This window comes from Chiloscyllium punctatum, chromosome 6, assembly GCF_047496795.1.
Source record: "Chiloscyllium punctatum isolate Juve2018m chromosome 6, sChiPun1.3, whole genome shotgun sequence".
In the NCBI taxonomy this organism is placed as follows: domain Eukaryota; kingdom Metazoa; phylum Chordata; class Chondrichthyes; order Orectolobiformes; family Hemiscylliidae; genus Chiloscyllium; species Chiloscyllium punctatum.
Window position 1 is genome coordinate 60,156,139 of NC_092744.1, and position 23,489 is coordinate 60,179,627.

The 23,489-nt window shown below is 38.7% G+C and overlaps 1 protein-coding gene across 1 annotated transcript in view; it reads left to right on the forward strand.

The window, feature by feature from the left end:
• LOC140478424 (uncharacterized) overlaps positions 1–23,489 on the forward strand; it is a 361,667-nt gene that overhangs the window by 127,293 nt on the left and 210,885 nt on the right. The window lies entirely within an intron of this gene.

Genomic DNA, 23,489 nt, shown 5'->3' on the forward strand with positions numbered 1-23,489 from the left:
TGGGATAAATAGACAAAGTCTTTTCCCTGGGGTGGGGGAGTCCAGAAATAGAGGGCATAGATTAAGAGTGAAAGGGGAAAGATCTAAAAGAGACCTAATGGGCAACTTTTTCACACAGAGGGTGGTATGTGTATGGAATGAGCTGCCAGAAGAAGTGGTGGAGGCTGGTACAATTGCAACATTGAAAAGGAATTTGGATGGGTATATGAATAGGAAGGGTTTGGAGGGATATGTGTGGGGGTTCGGGCAGGTGGGACTAGACTGGGTTGGGATATCTGGTTTGCATGGACTAGTTGGATCGAAGGGTCTGTTGCCGTGCTGTACATCTCTATGACTCTATGACTGATAACAGGAGAAAGTTCTTCACTTAAACCTTTGGAATTCTCAAGCCCACAGAACTATGAAAGTTCAGTCATTGAGGATAATCAGACAAAGACTTTTGGGCTTTAAGGAAGTGAAGAAATATGAGAATTATATGGGATGATAGAATTAAGATGGATGATTCACAATTATGATAGTGGTTGGCGCAGCAAACTTAAAGGATGAATAGTCTGACCTTATGTCTGTTTCTTTTGTTCTTAATAGTGGAATGATTAAAATAGGGAACATGTAGGATATTGGATTTGGGAGCACAGGTTGGAGAACTGTAGGACTGTTTTAAAACTAAATAGAAGTTGATTCATTACGAAATTAGCAGTTGTAATTGCCACTGATGTTTCCCAACACATAACACTGATAAGAGACACAAGCATACCTCTTGTGAATTTCCTTCTCAATTGTTACGACACTAATTTTTCATGCTAATTAAAATTAATTAATTTCTGCGGCACCATCCTTTTCACAACATATTTAATTTTAAAGAAAAAGTACTTAAAAGTCTTGGCATTCATTCTGTAAAGATGCGTACAGTTTTGTCATATGATACTTTCAGTCGAACACAATGGTGCATTAATGTCATCGGTACACTTAAACGTCAGCTGGGATCTGCCTGCTTTGTCAACATAATGTGATGCCATTCATCAGTTTCAGTGGAACCAGGGAGATTTCCGGAGGCTTGCCTGCAATGAGGGAACCAGAGTGAGATTATTCCATTATGTGGGATTTTAAATTCAAATTGAACACAAGTGAATTGCTGCTCACATTTTCATGCCTAGTCAATCCATTTTTAATATCTTGTGGGCAGTCTGGGCGTGGTCGGTAAGTGAAACAGTTCTTTAGCTAACAATGAAATAAAATCAACATTATGAATATTTTTAACAGATACAGGCCAATCATTCCACCTCACACAGAACTCATTAATTGAACTGGCATGTTGCTCAATCAGAGCGGCACAGCATCTTTGTGTCATTGGACAGTGCACAGCATTGATCACAGAAACTCCAAATCCAACCAGGTTAGTGAATCTTTGCTTGACTAAACTGGGGAAGCCAGTCAACTTACTGAATGACCCACGAGACCAAACTTCTCCAGATGATTCCAAACTTTTCCCTGGAGTAGAAGAAGGTATAGAGGGTTCTCATGTTGCAATGGTGATATCCCCATCTCTGAGCCAGGAGACCTGGGTTCAAGTTCCAGAGGTGTATCATAACACTACCACACAAGTTGATTAAAAAATATACAGGAAGGCATGGAATGTCAGATACTGATGTGCAGAAATGAGGTGAACTTGCAGATGCAGCAGAGCTGTGCAAATAAAAGGCATTTGTGTGAACCTGACAACAGTATGTTTCCTCCACAAAACAAGTTTTCACATATTGCGGCTCTGGAGAAAGTGAGGTCAAAGTCTTCTGCTGCTGATAGTAAGGTGTTTTCCAGGACTCGAGTAGCTCCTGGAAGCTGGATCAAATTCTGGCAAGGAGGTTAGTGTTCTCAGATTTTGACTCCTCCATTGAAGAGGAACATGGTCGGGGTTTGCGGGAATATTGTATGGCTCTTCAGTAATCAGTGGACCGACAGTGGCCAGAGGAGGCTAGTGGAGGAGAATGAGGAGGACATATCAGGTAACAATAAGCTCTTCCTGATGAAAGGCTTATGCCTGAAACTTCAATTCTCCTGCTTCTCGGATGCTGCCTGACCTGCTCTGCTTTTCCAGCACCACACTCTCATTTCGGGCAACAATGACAGCTTGGTAGCAGAAAGCCAATGCAGTCTACGCTTTTGCAGGGAGGTGATGGCAGAACTCTATGGAATAATAGGGCAAACACTGATGCCACTGATGTCACCTTATAAGAGTGATGCTAGTATGCAGTTTTCTCGCCAATGAATCTTAGGAACACAGCACATAGGATCGGGAGAATGCCAAATTACCATTTGAGACTGCTCTGCCATCCAGTATGATCATGGCTGATTTTGGACTTCAACTCCCTTTCCCCTCTGCGCTTCATATTTCTTGATTCCTTGAGAGATTAAATATCTGTCAATTTTAGTTTTAAATGTATTCACGAGCAGCACTTTCACAATCCTCTGAAGTAGAGAATGCCAAAGATTCCTAACCTTTTGAATGAAGAAATTTCTCCCAATCTCTGCTAAATAATTAGCCTCTGAGATATATATTGCCCCTTCGAGAGCTACCAGCTCACTGCACTGTATGCATTACTGCTCATGAAAAATGTTGCTGCCAACCATCGAAAACTACAGGGCTTATTTTGTCTAGTGTGGTTGTGGAAAACTATTTCTGGTCTAACTAGAAGAGTCTCTTCTAGTTACAAGTAATTTCTTGCATGTTAGAACTAATCATAACTAATTAGATTGATATGATAAACATTGTTACAGAGCCTTTGAGAAGACAAGGTGAAAGGCCGCACTTCTTCAACATCCTAAGCACTCTGCTCATCATAACACGTCATAGTGGATAGTGTTTATGGCTTTCCTTATTATTAACCCTTTCAGATCCATATATCATATATCTAACCTTTTTTTCTGAACATTGACATTTATAAGTCTTAAGCCTTTTAAAAAGTATTCTATTCTTACAACCAAAGTGAATAATCGCACACTTCTCCATATAACACTCCACTTTGTTCACCACTCATTTAACTGGACTTCATCTCTTTACTGTCTTTTTATGTCCTCCTCACAGCTTGCATTCTGCATAGTTTTGTATCATCAAAAAATCTGGATACATTACTGTTCATCTAAGCCATTAATATATTTTGTAAATGATCCTTTTGGCACTCCACTAGCCAAAGTCTGCCAATTTCACAATACCCCAAATAGCCCTAATATGATCTTCCTGTATATTAACCAATCTTCTCTTCATGCTAATATATTACCTCAAATTCCATGATCCCTTACCTTGTATATTTATCTTCCATGTGGATCTTATTGAATGTATAAGTTGACTTTGTTTATTAGATTAGATTACTTACAGTGTGGAAACAGGCCCTTCGGCCCAACAAGTCCACACCGACCCGCCCAAGTGTAACCCACCCATTTCTGTACATTTACCCCTTTACCTAACACTACGGGCAATTTAGCATGGCCAATTCACCTGACGTGCACATCTTTGGACTGTGGGAGGAAACCGGAGCACCCGGAGGAAACCCACGCAGACAAGGGGAGAATGTGCAAACTCCACACACTCAGTCGCCTGAGTCAGGAATTGAACCCGGGTCTCTGGTGCTGTGAGGCAGCAGTGCTAACCACTGTGCCACCATGCCACCCACTATCTGCCTTTCTAATTCCATGCTGCAAATCCTGTATAAATTTGTCCCTTCCATAAAACCATGTTGACATGTTCTATTCAAGGAACATCCTGACTGTGCAAGGAATTACGCTGCCAATAGATTTAGGATTGTCAGTCAAGGTTGCAGAGAGGCTCAGGAGCGAATTATTGCAGATGCTGGAATATGTACTGAAAACATCAAATGCTGGAGATCACAGCAGATCAGACAGCATCCATGGAGAGACAATAAGCTTGAGTCTAGCACTTGCTCATACTGGAATGATACATATATTAAGTCACAGGGCCTTGTTCTTTGCAGCTACACAGACTACACCCATTTAAACTCAAGGAAATAGTTGACAACCATTCTCTGATTCAATTAGAGCCAAACAGTTCAGTTTAAAAGTTGAACAAAACCTGGCGGTTAACTGTCATTCATCATTGCAGGTGCCTGCTCTATGAGAATGACTCCACCAATCAGACTCCACTTGCCAACCAGTCAACACTCTCCTCTCATCCAGTCAAAACATTGTTTTTTCCTTTACTTGTACTGCTTGTGAATTGTTCTGATGAGTGCAGGATGGCTGCAAGGTTCAAGTGAAGACTGTACCAATGTTACAACTTCCTGTCCCCACCGAACTGGTGAAAGTTCCCTGAGAATCAAAACCCATCAATCTTTGATTGCACATTCAACTTCCCGATCTTATTTACTCTATGTCAGTTTGCAAGTGGTTCAGGTAATATCCAGAGATTATTAACAATTTGGTTATGCTTTTTAATCGAGTTCATTGCTGTTTATATTCCCCAGGTAGAATCTTGTTGTCCTATTGAAGTCATGGATCGTGACTTGGTCCATCGAAATCTTTTCCTTCCCATCATAAAATTCCTCTCTATCCTCAAGCGTGATGCCCCAGCTGTAGGCAGGAACACAGCCTTTGGAAATCAGGCTCTGAGCTGCAGCAAATTGTGTAAATTGCTCTAACTACCATCCACTATCACAACATTCCTTTTTACTCCTCTCACCTGAATAAATCCCTGCATCAGTATGCTGTCAGTTTACATTCTCCACGCAACAGTCCTTGTACTTGTCTGTACTAACCCTAAAAAACTTGAACTGGGTGGACAGTGCAAGAGCTGAGGATCCTGTATTGACACCTTTTGGTTCCTGCCTCATGTGCAGTCGTGTTCTTGTCTCTGAGCACAGACCAAATCAGAAACACACAGCCCAAGGGTTTGATGCCTTATGGAACAAGTATTCAGCTAATTTTCCTCCTCCCTAATGCACTGCTGTGTCCAAAACCCATCAACTTGGAGCCAAAGTTACTGGAACTGTAAACACTTACTGCGGATGTGATTACCATGTGGATCATATTGGTGTCTACCAGTCCCACAAACTATGTCTGTAATATATCAGCACCAACCCCCCACCCCCCTCCACCAGCTTTATTATATTTTATCTCACTAATTTGGTTTTTAAATGGGAAATATCACCCACCTGTTATCTGTAGCTAAATAAAGCAGTTCATTAGTTAAACTGTAAATTTAATGGAATACTTCTATCTCATCAGTACCAGTTTATTGGTAATCTAAGTTATAGATTTAGCAAATAAACAGAGACATACCCAAGAAGTACTGAATTCCCACCTGCACCACATTCCCAAGTTAGCACTGGTACCATGAAGCATTCTGTCCTTAACTCTGAGAGCATTAAGTCTCTGCATTGGATCCAGCTCCTGGCAATGACTTCTAGATTAGATTAGATTAGATTACTTACAGTGTAGAAACAGGCCCTTCGGCCCAACAAGTCCACCGCCGAAGCGCAACCCACTCATACCCCTACCTAACACTACGGGTAATTTAGCATGGCCAATTCACCTGACGTGCACATCTTTGGACTGTGGGAGGAAACCGGAGCACCCGGAGGAAACCCACGCAGACACAGGGAGAACGTGCAAACTCCACACAGTCAGTCGCCTGAGGCGGGAAATGAACCCGGGTCTCTGGCGCTGTGAGGCAGCAGTGCTAACCACTGTGCCACTGTGCTGCCCACTTCTCAGCTGTGTGTCACTACCAACCTTGCCTACTTGTCTTCTCCCCTGTCCTCTGGAAGGAAGACCTGCTTCCTTTCGCAGACTACTGCCAACAGTACCTGAAAGGCAGTATGGTTGAATCGTGGGATGGCCCTTCCACTTCCTGTCTCCAATTCCACACCTGCATCTGACTCAAGGAACACCTGACATTGTTGCTTGGACAGTTCCCTTGATGGTAGTTTCTGAATTGCTGATGATAAAATGCAGAGGAAAGTCCAGTCACCCACCTGTGCAAGTTTCTGACATGCATTGCTAGTGGATGTTGGATATCTGCCGTAATGACAAAGTACTGAGCCATATTTGTACAAGGAATTGTGCCCACACATGAAGTGACAGCTTGCAACATTCAGAACATGTTGATGATAATGTCAGTCAGCATGTAGCACTGATTGACACTCGCTGCCATCTTGGAGCACCATGCTTCAGTCTACACATTCCCCTTCTTAATCTCTCATAGTTGAACAGACGCCAAAGTTTTGAAGGATCTTCTGTTCTAATTAATGAGGTCATCAGTTTCATTTAATTTAGTTGCTGATTTGTTTCGACTCAATGAATTTGTAGAAGTTTTTATACTGTTATTCCTGGTTGCTGATGCCCACAAGAACTGGTATAACTTATTGATGAAGCACTTGGTTCCTACTCAATGGTTCCACTCGTACTACTTGCTTGATGTAATATTCTGCCCCCATTAGCCAACAGAGAGAATGATCAAAAGCAGCAGAGAACAGGAGGAGCTGCACAAAGAGAAAGATAAAGGAGAAGTTCCCAGGGGCCATATCCCCACAGGGAATTTTAGAAGGCAATATTCCACTCTGTACCAAAGTGAGGAACAGTGTGTCATCAACTCTTCTTGCTGCTAAATGCATGCTCAGCTGTTCAAGGATAAAAGAAGGCACTTACAGGAACATTTGGCTCAAATATGGCAACTTGAATTTCATATCAGTTATCCTACACTCTGCATACCACTGGTGCACATTCACTGTTCTTTCTTAAACATCCTTAACACAGAGGTGTCAAAGCATAGGCAGCACCAGGAATGACACTTTGAGACAGTTCATTTGCCTTACAGAGAGGAAAGGGAAGAAAATCCAAGGAACATTCAGAATCAAAAGCAGGAAAACAAGACATGCAATTTTCAACATAGTAGATCTTATATTTAATGAAAGGTATTTGTAAATCAATAAATTTGCTTCACTGGGAATCTGAAATCAAAGTAATTTTTTGACAAGCAGGTGTGTACTGAAATTTAGTTGATGCAGAAACATTGCTGCCAGACACTGCGCTGTTTTTTAAACAGCTTGTCAAAGGCAGTTATTATTCTCAGAAAAATCATTTTGCAAAGGCTTTACTAGGAATTGACAAACATGATTCCCTGATAGGTTTTGCAAAGTGATTTGTTGCCTTTTGGCATGGGAATAATGACGCTTTGGTGCTCATCATTTTGGATTCATTCAGTGCACCAAGTACTGACAGAGACCTGATATGAACATTGGTCAATGCTCTTACCATCATCCTTCAAAATATTCCATGCATCTCCCACATCAAAGAGCTTCTTTCTTTTCATATGTTTCAATACATTATTATTTCTCTTTATGATAGGTTGAGGTCAATATTTAATTTCATATTTAATACTAAATCCATAACTTGGCATTTTCGGTGGATTGTCCTCAGTAGCTTATTGAAGCATGCTATCTATCTTTTTACACAATCATCAGCACCACAAATTATGAATTCTTGCTCAGAATGAAGCAGATTTCTTCCCCTAGAGAAAAATGTAATTAATTTTAATATTACCCCTAACTGCTATGAATTGCTGCAGATTCCAGATATTGCTCTGTATGATTTCCCAGTCTGTTTTATATTCAACTTGTTGGAGACTCCTTAAAATTTGATTTACACTTTGATGACAGTTATACGCAGTTTGTGCAAAATCATGCGACTATTTTTTTCAAAGTGGCCTGAAACAGCTTATGCAAATTTAGTTGGTGTTACTTCACACTAAACTGAGGTACTGCATTCATTCTGAAGGTAAGTAAAAATAATTTCACATTGATGTAAAATGTAAAATGTAACTGGCTTCAGGCTCGTTGAGGGTGACGTTTGGGTGATGGGGAGATGATAAACTGTCTTTTTGAAGGCAGGAAAATCTTTTTTGATGTAAGTACTCTCTCAATGTTTCATTCTTTGTGCCTTTTGTTTTGAGTGGCTTGTGAGGCTATTTAAGAGTCGAATTAAGAATTAACCACTTAGGCTTGAGTCTGGAGTCTAGGCCAGACTAGCTATGACATTAGTGAACCAGATGAGTTTTTATAAGAATTGACAATGTTTTCATAGTCATCATTGGACTTTTAATTTCAGATATTTATTGAATTCAAGTTCCAGTGTTTGTTGTGCTGGGATTTGTATTTAGTATCCCAAAACATTACCTGCATCTCTGGACCACTAATCCAGCAACAATGCCACAGCCTCCACAGCACTTCCACACCTCTTTTGTTTATTCAGGCATGGGATGTGGGTGTCATTGTCCGGGCCAGCATTTATTGTTCATTTCTTGGTGCCCTTCAGAAGGTGGTGGTGAGCTGCTTTTTAGAACCGTTGCAGTCCACGTGTTTTGCAGACAGAACTTCAACTTTCTTTAAATGGCTTGCAGAGGTTCTTCAAGAACAGCTGGTTTGGTTATTCGTATCTCATACAGCCAGGCAGAAAAGATGTACAGGCACTTATACCTGAATTTTGCAGTCGAGTGCTCTAACCTCTAACCTCTATTATATTTAAGAATTCTTCCATCTATTCCAGACAGTTGGGTTGCTCATTCATTTAAACTTTCAACTTAATATGACATTAGTTGGGCCTTGGGCATTAGTGAAACATCTGAGGCATTCTGTTGCCCTTCCCCAAATGTCAACTGCTTTACACTCATTTGACAGGACAGGAGGCTGTGAATTTAAATTCATCCTCTGTATTACAGGAAAGACAATAGCAAGCATGGTATTTAACACAAACACGAAGGAGGAATAATAAATTGAAAATATTATATCAAAATAACATGAAAAAAATTCCAATTATGTCATGAACAATTAAATAATTAAAAAAAGACATTACAAGACACTTGAGGGTATTATGAAGCAATATTTGAGATGAGTCACATTAAATTAATGGCTAAACTCTCAGTTTAAGAAATCTAGAAAAGGAGAAAAACAGGTGTAGAGGGAGGGCAGTTTGGAAGGGAATAAAAAAATTTGGGACTCAATAATCTGACTGTGTAGTTACCAGGAATGGAACAGTTAAAATTGGGAATGTCCTATAGCACAGGATTGGAGAAGTTCAGTGATTTCAGGGTGATGTGGGGAGGAGGGGATTACAGAGACAGCGATGGGTTAGACCAGGGGGGTAATTTGAGGCAGGTTAACCATATTTAAGGTTGCTGACAAGTCCAGAAGGGCTGGGAAGGATAGTTTCCCTTTGTGTTATTTGTGACCTTGAGAAGAGCAATTTCGATGCTGTCAGGGGAGGAATGGAATTTGTAAATTGGAAGGAAGAACCTAGTTTGAAAAGTACAAGCTATACTGAAGTGAAAAGGTACAGTTGGTCAAAATATGGTAAGAGATTCCAAGTATCTGAAGAGTTCAGCACAGTGCCCCAGTATTGTGGGTTTTATTCAAGAGGTGGATGTGGGAAGAAACAGAATTTAGCATATAGTTTCCGATTCATATTGAAACTTGATCTTGAAATTCGGCACTTATGGTGCCCCCTGTCATGTCTGTTCCTAAGCTGATTACATTTACTGTACTCTATATAGTCTGGAATGTAATTTTACCAGTGCAAAATGGTGTCAAATGGGAATTCCATAATTAGCTTCACGAGAACTTAATTAGCTGAACGAAATAATCATCTTAATTGTAACAAGAATGTCAATAATTATTTGTCATAATTGTAGTAAATAATAGCTCTATAACCATTTATAGTGACACGGTAAGGATAAGTTATAATCATATTAGTGTGTGTAATGACTGAAAGGTGGTCAGTCCACTTTGTACTGCCAGAGTTGTCCTACAAAATGGTAATAAGCCATAGTGCATGAGTCATGGTCCCCCAGCTCTCTCCTCACCCCCACCTTCCCCTACCATTCTCTCCTAATTCTCTGCCTCTATCTCTACCCCACCCCTCCCCACCCTGAATCCCAATCTCTCTCTCCATACACCCACATACAGAACTCCCCACCCCCTTTCCCCATCCCAATCCCAATCCCAACCTAACCACCAAACCGCCCCCCACCTCTGATCTCTTCCCACTCCCATCATGATCTCTCTTGCTGTCTCCCCTTCATTCTCATCTCTTACCCTCTCCCTCTCTGCAATTCTCCAATATCTGCTCCTGTATGGTTTAAAGCGGGGCATAGCACAAATGCATTGGTGTCAGTAATTAAAGAAAAAGTTACAATATTTGAAAGAATGTATAAGATTCTCTACAATTGATCTGATTGTAGAAATTTGGAAACATTCTCCACCCTGGAGGCTCCTTGCCTTCATTCCTGATGAAGGGCTTTTGCCTGAAACATTGATTTACCTGCTGCCTGACCTGCTGTGCTTTTCCAGCACCACTCTAATCCAGGCTCCTCATCATCACAGCCCACTGGAACTGCATCCACTGGTGCAACCGTGTTAGCTTATGAAGGGGAAGATATTGTTCTGATCCTGCATTACATTATTGCTGGACAAGTCAGATCCCAGACTGAAATGTAGCTTGATCTTTTTTAAAAATTATTTAACAAGGTGGTCCTTCACTTTATAATAAAATATGTTTTTTTCTTTAAAAGGAAATACAAATAAAATAAATCAAGCTATTTACATTCAACATAATTTGAAAGATTTGAAAAACATAATAAAAGTACAATCCCATCTATCACAATGCTAACACTTTACACAAACACCACAACATCTATAAGATTAATGCAAGTTGGTTTGATAGCCTGTTCCTTAATCAGTCCCACAACAGTGGTTAGACTTTTCAACCTTAATAAACCATTCAAAGTTCCAAACAAGCACTTCTGGTCTAAACTACCTCCTTTCTTCAGAAGAAACTGTTTCACATATCTAACTTCCATTGGGACCTTTACAAAGTGAAAAACAAAAGCTTTCCAAGATTTGGGGTTTACCCCATAAAAACCTGATCCTTCCAAATAGAAAGAAAGCTCTTTAATGTACACTCCATCCATTCATAAAGGTCTCCCAATACAAGGAAATTCCCATCAGCATAGAGTCATAGATTCATACAACATGGAAACAGACCCTTTGGTCCAACCAGTCCATGCCGACCATGTTCCCAAACTAAACCAGTCCCACCTGCTTGAGTTTGTTCTATGGCCCTCCAAGCTTTTCCTATACATGTACTTACTCAAATGTCTTTTAAATGTCGTAACTGTACCCGCATCCACTACTTTCTCTGGCAGATCATTCCACACATGAACAACTGTGTAAAAATATTGGCCCTTATGTCCTTTTTAAATTTTTCTCTACCCACCTTAAAAATATGCCCCTTAGTTTTGAACTCTCCCTCCCTCGGGAAAAGACCCTTGTCATTCACCTGATCTAAGACCCTCATGATTTTGTAAACCTCTGTAAGGTCGTCCCTCAACTTCCTAAACTCCATGAAAGAAGTCCACTCCTTCCAGTCTATTTATATCTCAAACCTCCCATTCCCAGCAACATCCTGGTGAATCTTTTTTGAACCCCCTCCAGTTTAATAATATCCTTCATATAACAGGGCGACCAGAACTGCACACAGCACTCCATCAGAGGCCTCACCAGTGTCGTGTACAACCTACTCCTATCCTCAAAAGTCTGAGCATTGGATGCAAGCGTGTTAAACACCTTCTTAATCCCTGTCTGTCTGTGATGTAAATTTTAAGGAATTATGTACCTGAACCCCTAGGTCTTCCTGTTCTACAATGCTACCCAGGGTTCTACCATTAATTGTATAAGTCCTGTCTTTGTTTATATTACCAAAATGAAATACCTCACATGTATCCAAATTCAACTCCATCTGCCACTCCTCAGCCCATTGACCTAATTGATCAAGATTTCTTTGTAATCTGAGATAAACTTCACTGTCCACTGTACCACTTGTTATGGTGTCATCTGCAAACTTACTATCCATGCCTCCTATATCCTCATTCAAATCATTTATATAAATGACATACAAAAGAAGGCCCAGTTCCAATTCCCATGGAACATTGCTAGTCATAGGCATACAGAAGATGGAACAGTTCTCCTTTAGTCTCGTTGATGAAGGGCACACTTTCCTATGAGAAACTTCTTAATCAGGTCTCCTGGGATGCCTATAAAATTGTTCAGAGAGAAATATAGTGTGTGGTATATTCCTCTTCAAAACTGCTTCAGTCATCTTTCTTCCAATACACTGCTCCTCCTCCACTAAAATAGCAAACAATGGGATATTCAATGGGAATCCAAAACCTTGATTCATAATTACTTACTTTGTGAGGGTTGAAAGAACTTGCAGTGGTGTTGCAAGTTTTCAAACAGTCTGAAGCAAAGCCAGTTCAGTTCAGATGCACATTTAAAAAAAAACTCTGCTCTAAAAGCTTTACTATAATTCCATCAATCATTTCTTAAAACATCTTTATAAAGTGTGGCCCCAAAGTAAAGTACTTCTGCCAGCATTAGCTGGAATATAGTGCTTCTTTTTTTACTTTGTGACTGAAGGCATTAGTTAACACTTTAGGGCATCCCTTTTATGCAATTCAAAATAATGTCCATGCGCTATTATAATAAGTTCCCAGCAGTTTCGGCATGGACCCTATTTGAAGGCTGCAGATCAGTAATGGTCACTCAGTTTGTATTGTGTGGAAACTTGGCATTCATGGAATCCAACCCAATTTACAAGCCTCAGTGATCACAAATATTCTTTGAATACCAAAGGAATGCTGAGAAGTAGAGTTACAGGTTCTAAATTTTAACATCTATGATGAGATCCAGGGAACAAAGTATCAATTATGAACTTTTCTGGGGAGGGATGGGAGTGGTACTGGAAGTATTAGTGGAAGTGAAAGGCTTCCTTGAATACAAGTCACTTTCTGGCTGAGAAGAAGAACGAATCTGGTCATCAGTTGATTTGGTATTCTCAGACTCCAAGTGCTTAAATCTAGCACAATGATTAACCTCAATTTGATGGTTTTTTAAAATATATAAATCTTCAGTGCAAGGTAAATGTAAAAATCATTGACTGTTTCATGTTTGAAGTGAATCATATTCTGTTTTGTTATATATTTTCTTCCCAATTTATTTATTTACTGTCGAAGTCAATGATCTCAGCTATTTCTCCGGAAAATAAAAATGCTTTGGATTTGTAAAGTTTGCTGCAAAGAATTCAAGGAAATGTCAGTAGTTTTTAAATATCATGAATACTAAAGAAAGATATGTCAGAAAAAAGAACAGTAGACTCTTGTCACAGACCATGGATGCATGCATTATAATCAAGTGAGACTCTGATTAGTTTTGCCATAAAATGATTAAACTACACATTCAATCTAAATCGGCATTTTCTGTCATAGCTGAAGCAACCATATCTGAACGTTGGTGTTATGTTTTATTTTACTGGAAAATCCCCATTAAGTTCATGCAATTTGTAAAGATATTTATTTGCAACATTATTAATTGGAAGGGCAGGACTTCTGTTTGTAAGATATTATTAGCTCTCATATACCGCTAAAAGGCTGTGTTTTGTCTAAGTATGGAGTCATTCAGTGAAAATTATGAAGGGGAAATGTTAAATTGAAATATGGTTATTGTTTAAGAGGTAGCACTGTCCATAATTTCAGAATAATATCCTGTAATAATTATTTTGTTTATTCTTTTCTGTAAAAATTTCCTTGACGCTGTGAGAAAAATCAGGTTTAGCCTAATGGACACTGTCAGTCTATGACAATGCCTATGAAGAATGCAGGGAAGTGTGATAATTACTCCTGGGCTGAGAACTGGTTACGCGTTTAATTGTATAAACCAGAATTATTGTTCTGTGCCATGGAAAGGAAATAAATGTTTCCCTTTCTACAGTAAATATTTATTTTATGTGTTAGCTGATGTTGGCAGGCCAGACACCAGGAAACGTACATAGTGTCCTGAAATCTGATTAAGATTCCAAGGACCCTGCTGCACTGTTGACTGTTAATTTCCTTGTTGTTGCATTGCATGTCCTACAAAGTTGGACTGACGACCTTTTGAGAGCTTGTTCAAATCCTGAACCTTGAAAATTGTTTGAACTTGCTATATATGAAAATATGCAAAATTATATCATTCCATATTAAAATTACAACTTACAATCTATTTTTGAATTTCTCAATCATTTGAGGCAATTGGCTGTTATATGTTTATACGAAGTGTATTTAAAAATGGTTTTCCTCAGTTAATATTAATAGCGCACTCATGAAGCCTGCAACAAAAATCTAATAAACAGACATTATAAGTTATTTACTGCAACTTATGAATACGTATAATACACATGTAAATATATTGCAAATGTGTGGTATGCCAATATATACTGAGCTATTCTGTTGATAGAAGTATGCTATGAAATACCCAAAAGACTGCAGAAGAAAATGATTGAATCTAACAAATAAAAATGACTGATGTTGATTTTACTGGAAATTAGCAGACTATTTTTCTTGCTGCTTGATTCCAGCACCTAAAATTGGTTGACAACAAAAAGTGCTGAAAGTTTCTCCCCGGAGCCACTGATCATTGTTGATATGAATACACAAAATACTGAGCTCATAATATTTGCTCATTTTGATGAACATATTAATACCTGCAAGATCATAAGTTTCTTGTGAACTAAAGTAAGCCTGGACTTAGATGTGAACCACAAAAGTAAAACAGAATATTTGCAAAGTCATGTACAAGCTGATTTTGCGTACTTACTCATACAGTACCAGCCGTTATCTGGAGATTGAGAGTGAACTGTGTCAACGGGATGAAAGGAACATCTGAACACAGTCAGCAGAACCTTCACTTGGAAAAATAAGATGTAGAATCTGTTTGGATAGAGCTAAGAAACAGCAAAAGGTCACCAAACATTTATACAGGTTGTTTGTAGGTCACCAAAGAGAAGGGGTAAAGTACAGCATGGTAGAAATCAAGAAAGAAATGGTGCATGTAACAAGGTAATTCGTTAATTGTGGGTGATTTCAATCAACATTTGCACTCGTAAATGTATTGAGCATCAATGCTGTGGAGGACACATTGTTGGAACGTGTATAAGATGGTTTTCTAGTGCAGTCTGTTGAGGATTTGATTAGGATTTGATTTGTAAGTTTGTAGATGAGCCCAAAATTGGAGGTGTAGTGGACAGCAAAGAAGGTTACCTCGGAGTACAATGGGATCTTGATCATATGGACCAATGGGCTGAGGAATGGCAAATGGAGTTTAGTTTAAATTACATAAATGTGAGGTACTTGGTGCTTAATGGAAAGGCCTTGGGGAGTGCTGCTGAACAAAGCAACCTTGTAGTGCAGGTTCATAGCTCCTTGAAAGTGGTGTCACTGGTATACAGAATAGTGAAGAATGTGTTTTTTCCTGCAGGGCTGTTTTTCCTGGAGCATTGTAGACTGAGGGGTGACCTTATAGGGGTTTATAAAATCATGAGAGGCATTGGGAAGATAAATAGACAAGGTTTCTTTGCCCTGGGATGGGGAAGTTCAAAACTAGAGGATATAGATTTAAGGTGAGAGGGGAAAGATTTAAAAAGGACCTAAGGAGCAACTTTTTCACATAGAGGGTGGTGCGTATATGAATGAGTTGCCAGAGGAAGTTGTGGAGGCTGGAACAATTTCAACATTGAAAAAGCATCTGGATGGCTATATGAATCGGAAGGGGTTAGAAAGATATGGGCCAAGTGCTGGCAAATGGGACTAGATTTATGTACGGTATCTGGTTGGCATGGACGAGTTGGACTGAAGGGTCTCTTTCCATGCTGTAAAGCTCAATGACTCTCTAACTCTAATTTGAAAAATCTGTAACTTTGATACCTTTTGAAGGGAACTGTTCAGCTGGATATTGAGCATTTAGTTTATTGCTTGATTGAAGACAAACATGAAGTTCATTAAGCTTTATAGATTTTGTTGTGACCGTCATTTGGTAATTAAGCATTAAGCAAAAAGAGAATTATACAATTTATAGAATTTCAATGAATTGTTTTGATACTCAAATCAAAAATTCTACTCTCAGTTCGAATGCAGTTCCATGCTTTTGTACAGTTAAATTTTAACATTATGATCTGTTAGATCATCCAACTAGGTGCACTTACAGAAAATTAGAGTAATTAGATTATTGAACCAAATAGAGTACTATTGCAATTAATTAGCTATCTGAATTATGAGTGGCCAATCAACCCAGCTGGCTTTTAATTAGATTTATTGCTTTATTTATAATGGTGGCACTGGACATGAACTTTGGTCATGCATTTATGTTTGTTTGAATGGATAGTCCACTGTCGAAAGACATGCAATGCATTTGTGGACATTTCCTTGAGGTTATTTGTTGATTAGATTTGGTAATTTTAGTTGCACAAAATCAGTGGCATCAGCCATCCCATCGACTGAGCAAAGCAAAGCATTGTTAATTTTAAAACATCCAGGTAATTTACTTCCTGTGTTGAAATTGCTGCCCATATTTAAACACAACATTCAGTGGATTGGAATAATTTGTTGAGAGGGGTGGGATGATCAAGCAAGTTAATGGCATGTGCCACAGCAAATTTAGAAGTACAAATAAGTGCATGTACTTCCTGGAAAACATACAAAAGTATGTCTTACAGTGAAAGGAAATGAACTATTCACTAGAAACAATGGGGGAAAATGTAATGGAGGTAATTCAAGTTGAATGTTTGTCTTTATGTTGAAACAATACCATATCTAAATTTCATGTTAGTTTGATGCAAGCCTATATCCTGGATAAAGATTGGCCTTCTAAAATTCACTAAATTAAGATTTTCAGATTTCTTTTGTAAGTGGACTCCCTGTTTTCACAATATAACTGATGTATCAGGGCAAATGCAGAAGATAAACAGGAACATGTTTTTTTAAGATGTCTTGATATTACAGTTAAGCACTTCTGTGGTTCTTTGCGCTTTCAAAGAATATTATTCAGATTATTGAGGAAAGCATGCAGTTATCCTCCTTCTGTGAGAGTAACAGCAGTGATCTTTAAAACATGGAGGCATTATTGGAGTCTGCATTTAGTTGTGCTCCATGCACAGTCAGGTGAGAAGACACTGAGAACTGAAGAGTTTGAGAAAAGCAAAACAAATGATTGACTAACTTTCAATGTTTTAGTTACAGATGAAATTAAAAGAATTGTAATGTTAATCATGTTAGAAACCATAGACCCTAGTTAGAGATTTGGCAATGTACCCACAGGAGACCAGGAAATATGATAGAATAAAGTTTAACTGTGATTCCAACCCATGATTAACTTTTCTTCGTTTTCCTTTGCTCATGGTTGAGGGGTACGTCTTAAAGCAGTGTTCCTCAGCACCCTTGCACATCAAGAGAACATGTCTCTAACCATTCCTGGGACACTCTGCAAATTCTGTATGGTATAACCTCTGAAAGTGGTAGGGAACGTTTATGAACTGAGGTGATACATATTTCACATGGAGTCTGAAAATCTTTCAGAGCTTTATTGATTCTGAAGGCAATCTATTGGTCTCAATAATGGCGCTGCTGGCTACTTTTGAAGATGAAGTACCCTTTATCTTCATTAATGTTTCACCCTGGGCAATTCTGCTGATAGTTCAATTTTGCTAGTGGCTATTTAAGGCAGGTGCCTTGTCTTGCAATGGAATTTTGCATGGGTAAGCATGCTTGATTCAGATTCAGGGGTTGCTCATCAACTCTTCTGTCAATTGAGAAATGGTGCCAAACATTCAAACCTTAGGTGACCTAAAAGATAAATGTTGAGCACTCAGAGGCACATTAGTACTAGATAACAGTAAAACGTTTATTTATGATCTGTCTTAGGACTTAGGACCTACAGCAATCTTGTGATGATGTCACAGAGCTGTTCCCCACTGGGCATAATTGGTACAGTGTGGGCAGAGTTAGATAGAGTGGTGAAGTAGGAAGGGAGAAGCATGTTGCGTAGGCGAAATAGAGTTAAATGACCAAGTTTTGGAATAGTTTTTCAATAATGTAATGGCAAGATTAGAGCCTGATTATCTCTGATTACCATTTGTCCTAGTAATTAGTGTAATCAAATAGTGATGTATTATAAAGAAGCCCCCCCCCCCCACTTCCCAAGTGTACATTGAACCCAAACTCTCGGATGTGGGAATAAAATAACACAACAAAAGAACCATCCCTAGGTTTAATTCAGGTATCATTCCTTAAGTTTGATTGATGAGGCCTAAAGCATTTCAATATTGGACTTCATTGACATTGTGCCAACAAGCTAGCTTAAAGCAACAGGCTGCTCACAGACAAAGGATAATTGAAGTAGCCATGCTGTAAAAGTCCACACATAAGTGATGGAAGAAGGAGGTGTGGACACATTAGTGGTGTGGTGGGAGGCGCTGCAGCAGCAAGCAGCATTGTTGGTGTCAGCAGCAATCACTCATGGAGTGATAGTTAGCCCTGGATTTCCTGAGTGTAGTGGATTGTGGCAATCTCAGTGAAAATTAATCTCAGAGCTACCATGTAACGATCTTGGATGGGGAGCTTGATGAGGCATGTTCAGAAGAAAAAAGCAGACAGGTGTGCACAAAGAAATGCTTGATGCATTTTCAGGCCTGGCAGAAAGACTGCTCCCATAGTCCTTCAACAATCTTAAGTATGGCTCTGTGCAGAACTCAATGCCCATCCTTTCCAGCTAATGAAATAGTGGCCAAATGTGTTACCACAGTTGAGGGCCCACCACGATGAAGTATTTAATGGCGGATGTTACAGCCTCCATTGCAGCACAAGTGGCAGCTACCCAACATCTGGGTGCTAGAGTGAAAGTTCGGCTTTGAGTCAGGTCAGCTCAGTTCACTGCTGCCACCATTGTTGCAGATTCTGGTGCATTGCACAAAGGGGAATGCAGGTTTTTGCAGCTTTCCAAAAAATTATCCTGGAACACATAATGAGGCTTGCTGAGGCACTACCTCATGGAGTGACAATGATGACATGGAGCACAAGCCTGCTTTCTGACCTGTGGAAACATTCAATCTTACCACTGCTGCTGTGCCATTGTCAGTGCTCATAAGACCATAAGACCATAAGACATAGGAGTGGAAGTAAGACCATTCAGCCCATCGAGTCCACTCCATCATTCAGTCATGGCTGATGGGAATTTCAATTCCACAAACTGTTTACTGTCAGTGAGCCAGTCCAGATCACTTCCACCTTTTGCAATTGCAGCATATCTCTTAATTTACATGTTGCGCCCTAAAGTAACTGACTAAAGTCAACAGTACCCCGTACCTATTTTCCCTCTAATTTCTTTTCTTCTGCGTGGCCTTTTGAAGTCTTTGTGCAGCAACAACATTGAAACTGGAAGTCCATCTTTGGCATATTGGCTTGCATGGACCCTTGGAGCAACTGCACATCCACGCAGCTTAAAAATAATGTTGCTCTGCACACATTGGGAATCATTTCCCTGCTGAAGCAGCGGGCTTGCTCCACAGGTATCTCTAGTGGGACAGATTGCAATACATTCCTTTTTTATTACATACAGAGCATCAGTGAATTCCTGTACAATGAGGTACAAGATGTTGAAGGCGTCACTTTTTCCCACCTGCAAGGAGCCCAACATGAAGCTGTACTTAGCTATGGTCAACTTCACTGTCACTGGCAGTGTCATCTTCACCATCATCTGGAGTTGTAGGACTGCTTCTAACAGGTAATGCATGTCAGTGATTACCTCCTTTCGTAAAGTAGAGTCACTCCACAGTTTCCTGCTTGAGTTAAAGTTTTAAAATTGTTTCTTGAAAATCATGCATCGTTATTGTCTTTTGCTGAGAGCTCTTTTCTTCCCCACTCCCTCACCTTCCCTTCAAACAGCTTGAACTCATCTGTATCCCCTCTTCTCATTCTCCCTGTTATGCTGCAAACCAGGTGGAATCAGAAACGCGGAAACCACAACCAATATCTTCATCACCAGACACATGTCGATGTCAGCAATTCCAACTTGCTGTACAAAACTCCAAATACTTCTATTTACTCAGTAACATTCAGTAGAAACCAATCAACAAGTAACTTGCAAATAGTTGATGATCACGTTAAATAGCATTGATAGAAGTCGCTCATTCTTAATGCTAAATGTGTGTGAGATTAAAGGAGGGAGGTAGTTGAAATGTTCAGGTCAAAAATTGGCTCTGCTTTGTTCTGAACAGCTTTCCAAGCTGACTGATATCACAATCTGAATGCTTCTAGTGCGTGCTCCCTGTACCCAGTCTACCAACTTATACAAAATTATGTTCAGTGTGGTGTATACCAGAACTGTGAAGGTGCAGTACAGACATGATTTTGGAACTGAAACTAAAGGGAAGTTTTGTGGCATTAAATTTAAGCAGATACTAATTCTTCCTGTGTGGAATTTAACTGATTCAAATTATTTGTTGTTTGAGGGGTCATATCATAAAATGAATTAGAGCACAGCAGATTGTTTCCCTTTTGAGCTTAAGTTTACAATCCTCCTGACTGATGAAAGTATTATGGATCAACTGATCATGAAAGAAAATGGTTATCTACTTTGTAGTTTTCCTGTGATATCTGTTTTCTCACTAAATGTGCTTAACTTGCTATGTCCTTTATCCTTGTAAATAAAACTGTCATTTTTTTTGTGCATGCTGTGCAAGACAAAATAAACCTACTAACATGGGAGGATTAAATGAAGGAATTCAATGTCTTGGACAAATAACAATGAGATTTAAATGGAACACTGAAAAGATTTACCACCCAAATGTTATAGATTTCCTCCATAAAATTTATGTGACTGTTTGATTTCTAGTCATTACAGGTCACATTGAATCATTGGACATTTAGAGATCTGCAACTTGCACTTCATCTTTCATTTTGGAGAGGGATTTTCAATAATATGACAGCATGGCCTTATTGATCAATGAATCAATACCTTTTAATAATTTGATGTCTTATAAACAATTCATTTGTGGCATGAAAGGACCACATGATTAAATTAAAATGCTGTGGTTATAGGAAGGATAATCCAAAAACAAACCAAGAATATCTGACATGCTTGAGTGATTAATTTTGGTCTCTCTTTGAGAGACGGAGGCAATTTATTTCTTAGCTTTCAATAGAAAGACTTGCATTTATTATAGCACTCCTTATTCGGCAAATGATGTTTCAGAGGAGCAAAAAGACACAGCAGTTAACAAGTATGGAGAAAGGAGAAGGAAAAAGCAAGGGTATGATGAACAAGTGAAGTCATAGTTGAATACAAGAACTGTTAGGAGGTAAATGCAAGCAGTTAGAGAAATAGCTGGATGGAGAATTTCAGAGGGTGGATTTCAATACTTGAAAAAGATTTTTGTCTACCCTTTTCCATAGATTTGAAATGATCCCACTTCTGGACTCAAAATTTTGGAATTTTGTTGAGTGTACAGCTTTTGGCTATCTACATGACTGGTGGACGGATATCCTGATGCTCGGCACCTGACTGCAGTACTACTGTAAACGTGGAATCTTAGATGTACATTCTGATAGCAACTAGCACCTAACTCTTTACAAAAATCTTTACACCTGTCAATCATGGCATGGCTGGAATTTAACTTGTGGATGATTAAGATGTTTGAGGAATGCATGGTAAATGCAATGATGAAAGAGGATGAGAACAGCGTTTGGGGAGGTTTGAAAGTTAGGGCAATAAGTTGGAAATTAGCATGTTGGGGTAGATAGTGTTACTGGAATTTGGACAAGATGACATGATGGAAATTGGAACTTTGTTTGAAGGAAGATGTTTTGGGTTCATAGACCAGAATCAAAATCCAGTCATAATCTTTAATATTTCATTTTGCTAATAAGGTATTTTAAACACTTATAACTAAAATATACTAAAACAAACCACAGAATTATCATGTGAATACCGAAGTAGAAGAAATCACAGAAATTACAACAAAAAAAGGTTTTGTTTGACTGACTGTTATAGTCCACACCTTTTGAGACACAAGGTAAACGATAATGACTTTTCTTTAAAAGGTAATGTTTGTGGGGTGAATAGATAAACTTGATAGATAATGTATATTGTTGCTGTACTTCTAAAATGCTAATTATATCAAAATGATTTGTTATTAGATTCCTTTTAAAAAATGAAAAATAATGGAATTGCTTAAACATAAGAACTATGAGTAGGAGTAGGCCATCTGGCCCCTCCAGCCTGCTCTGCCATTCAATAAGATCATGGATGGTCTTTTCATGGACTCAGCTCCACTTACCCGTGCTCTCACCGTATCCCTTAACTCCTTTATTGTTCAAAATAAAACCATCTTAGCTTTAAAAATGTTTACTGAAGTAAATGCTTACAAGCTAAATACATTTTTTGTTCTCCTATTTATCACAACAAAATGAAGAAAGAAAAGCTTCAGGAAAATCAGGCTCATGTTTGTAAAACGAGGAATCTAGGATTACATAGGACAAATAAAGTCACAATTCCCTCTAACCCAGGTATTAAAGTAATTAAGTGTCACCTGTCTGATCAAGTATCAGGTTTGCTGGTGTGATTGGAAATTCATTAGGCTTGCTTCAGATCTATATTTTAGTTTCAACTGTGAGGATAACCTAATTATGTATTCAAGGTGTGCTCAATCTACCCTTCATTATTCTCTGTTTTACTAAATTTCAGTCTGAATGAGTTACAAAGCAGTAGGGTGCCTCATTAACTGTAAATCCCTGGTCATTCTATAGTGTGAGATTAGTTACATCAATTTAACAATCACCAATCTGAATGAAAATCAAATCAGACATTTGGAAACTACCAAGTGAAGCCAAATGGCTTAATCCAGTTCGGAGCCGCCTTTACAAATTAATTTAGTTAATGTATTGGAAGAGTGAATGATGTGAATAGAACTGATTTTTTTTTTTGGCTTCAAGTAAAATGAATACCTTTCGTGAGTAAATTGAGTCAGGGATCTGTTTCATTGGTGAAATAATTAAAGTTTTGATACAATTGTGAAAAAGGTTAAAAAGAATTAAATGAATTGTCATCAATTTCACTTCACCTGCTGGGAAATAGAAACATCATTGTTATCTCCATCTAAGTTATGTTATATGTTTGAAAGATGCAAGAATATAATTTTTAATTCTTGTCTATTTTTAATTTTTTTGGACAAAATGCAAAACAGCAATTTGGAATGTAAGCATGGTAAGTTAGACAACTAAATATGAACAAGTACATGTCATATTTCATAGGAATTAAAGTAATTTTGGAACAAAAAATGAATTAAGAAAGCAATGAACAGTTAATAAGTGACTACTGTATATGGGCTAACATGAGATGATACTTAGATTGAACACTAGTAACCAAGAGACAGTACAACTTTGCGGACTTCGATTTCATTGCCTGGTTATAGGTTTAAAGCAACTTGTATTAGTTTTTTCATTCACCCTCACCAATGATTACTAAATTATCAAATAAATCACAAGTAGATTCCAGTTAGATTCCTAGCTGGCTGTAGCTGTTGACTTTAAAGACTCGTGAATAATTTTCCCTGTTTTGAGAGCTGCA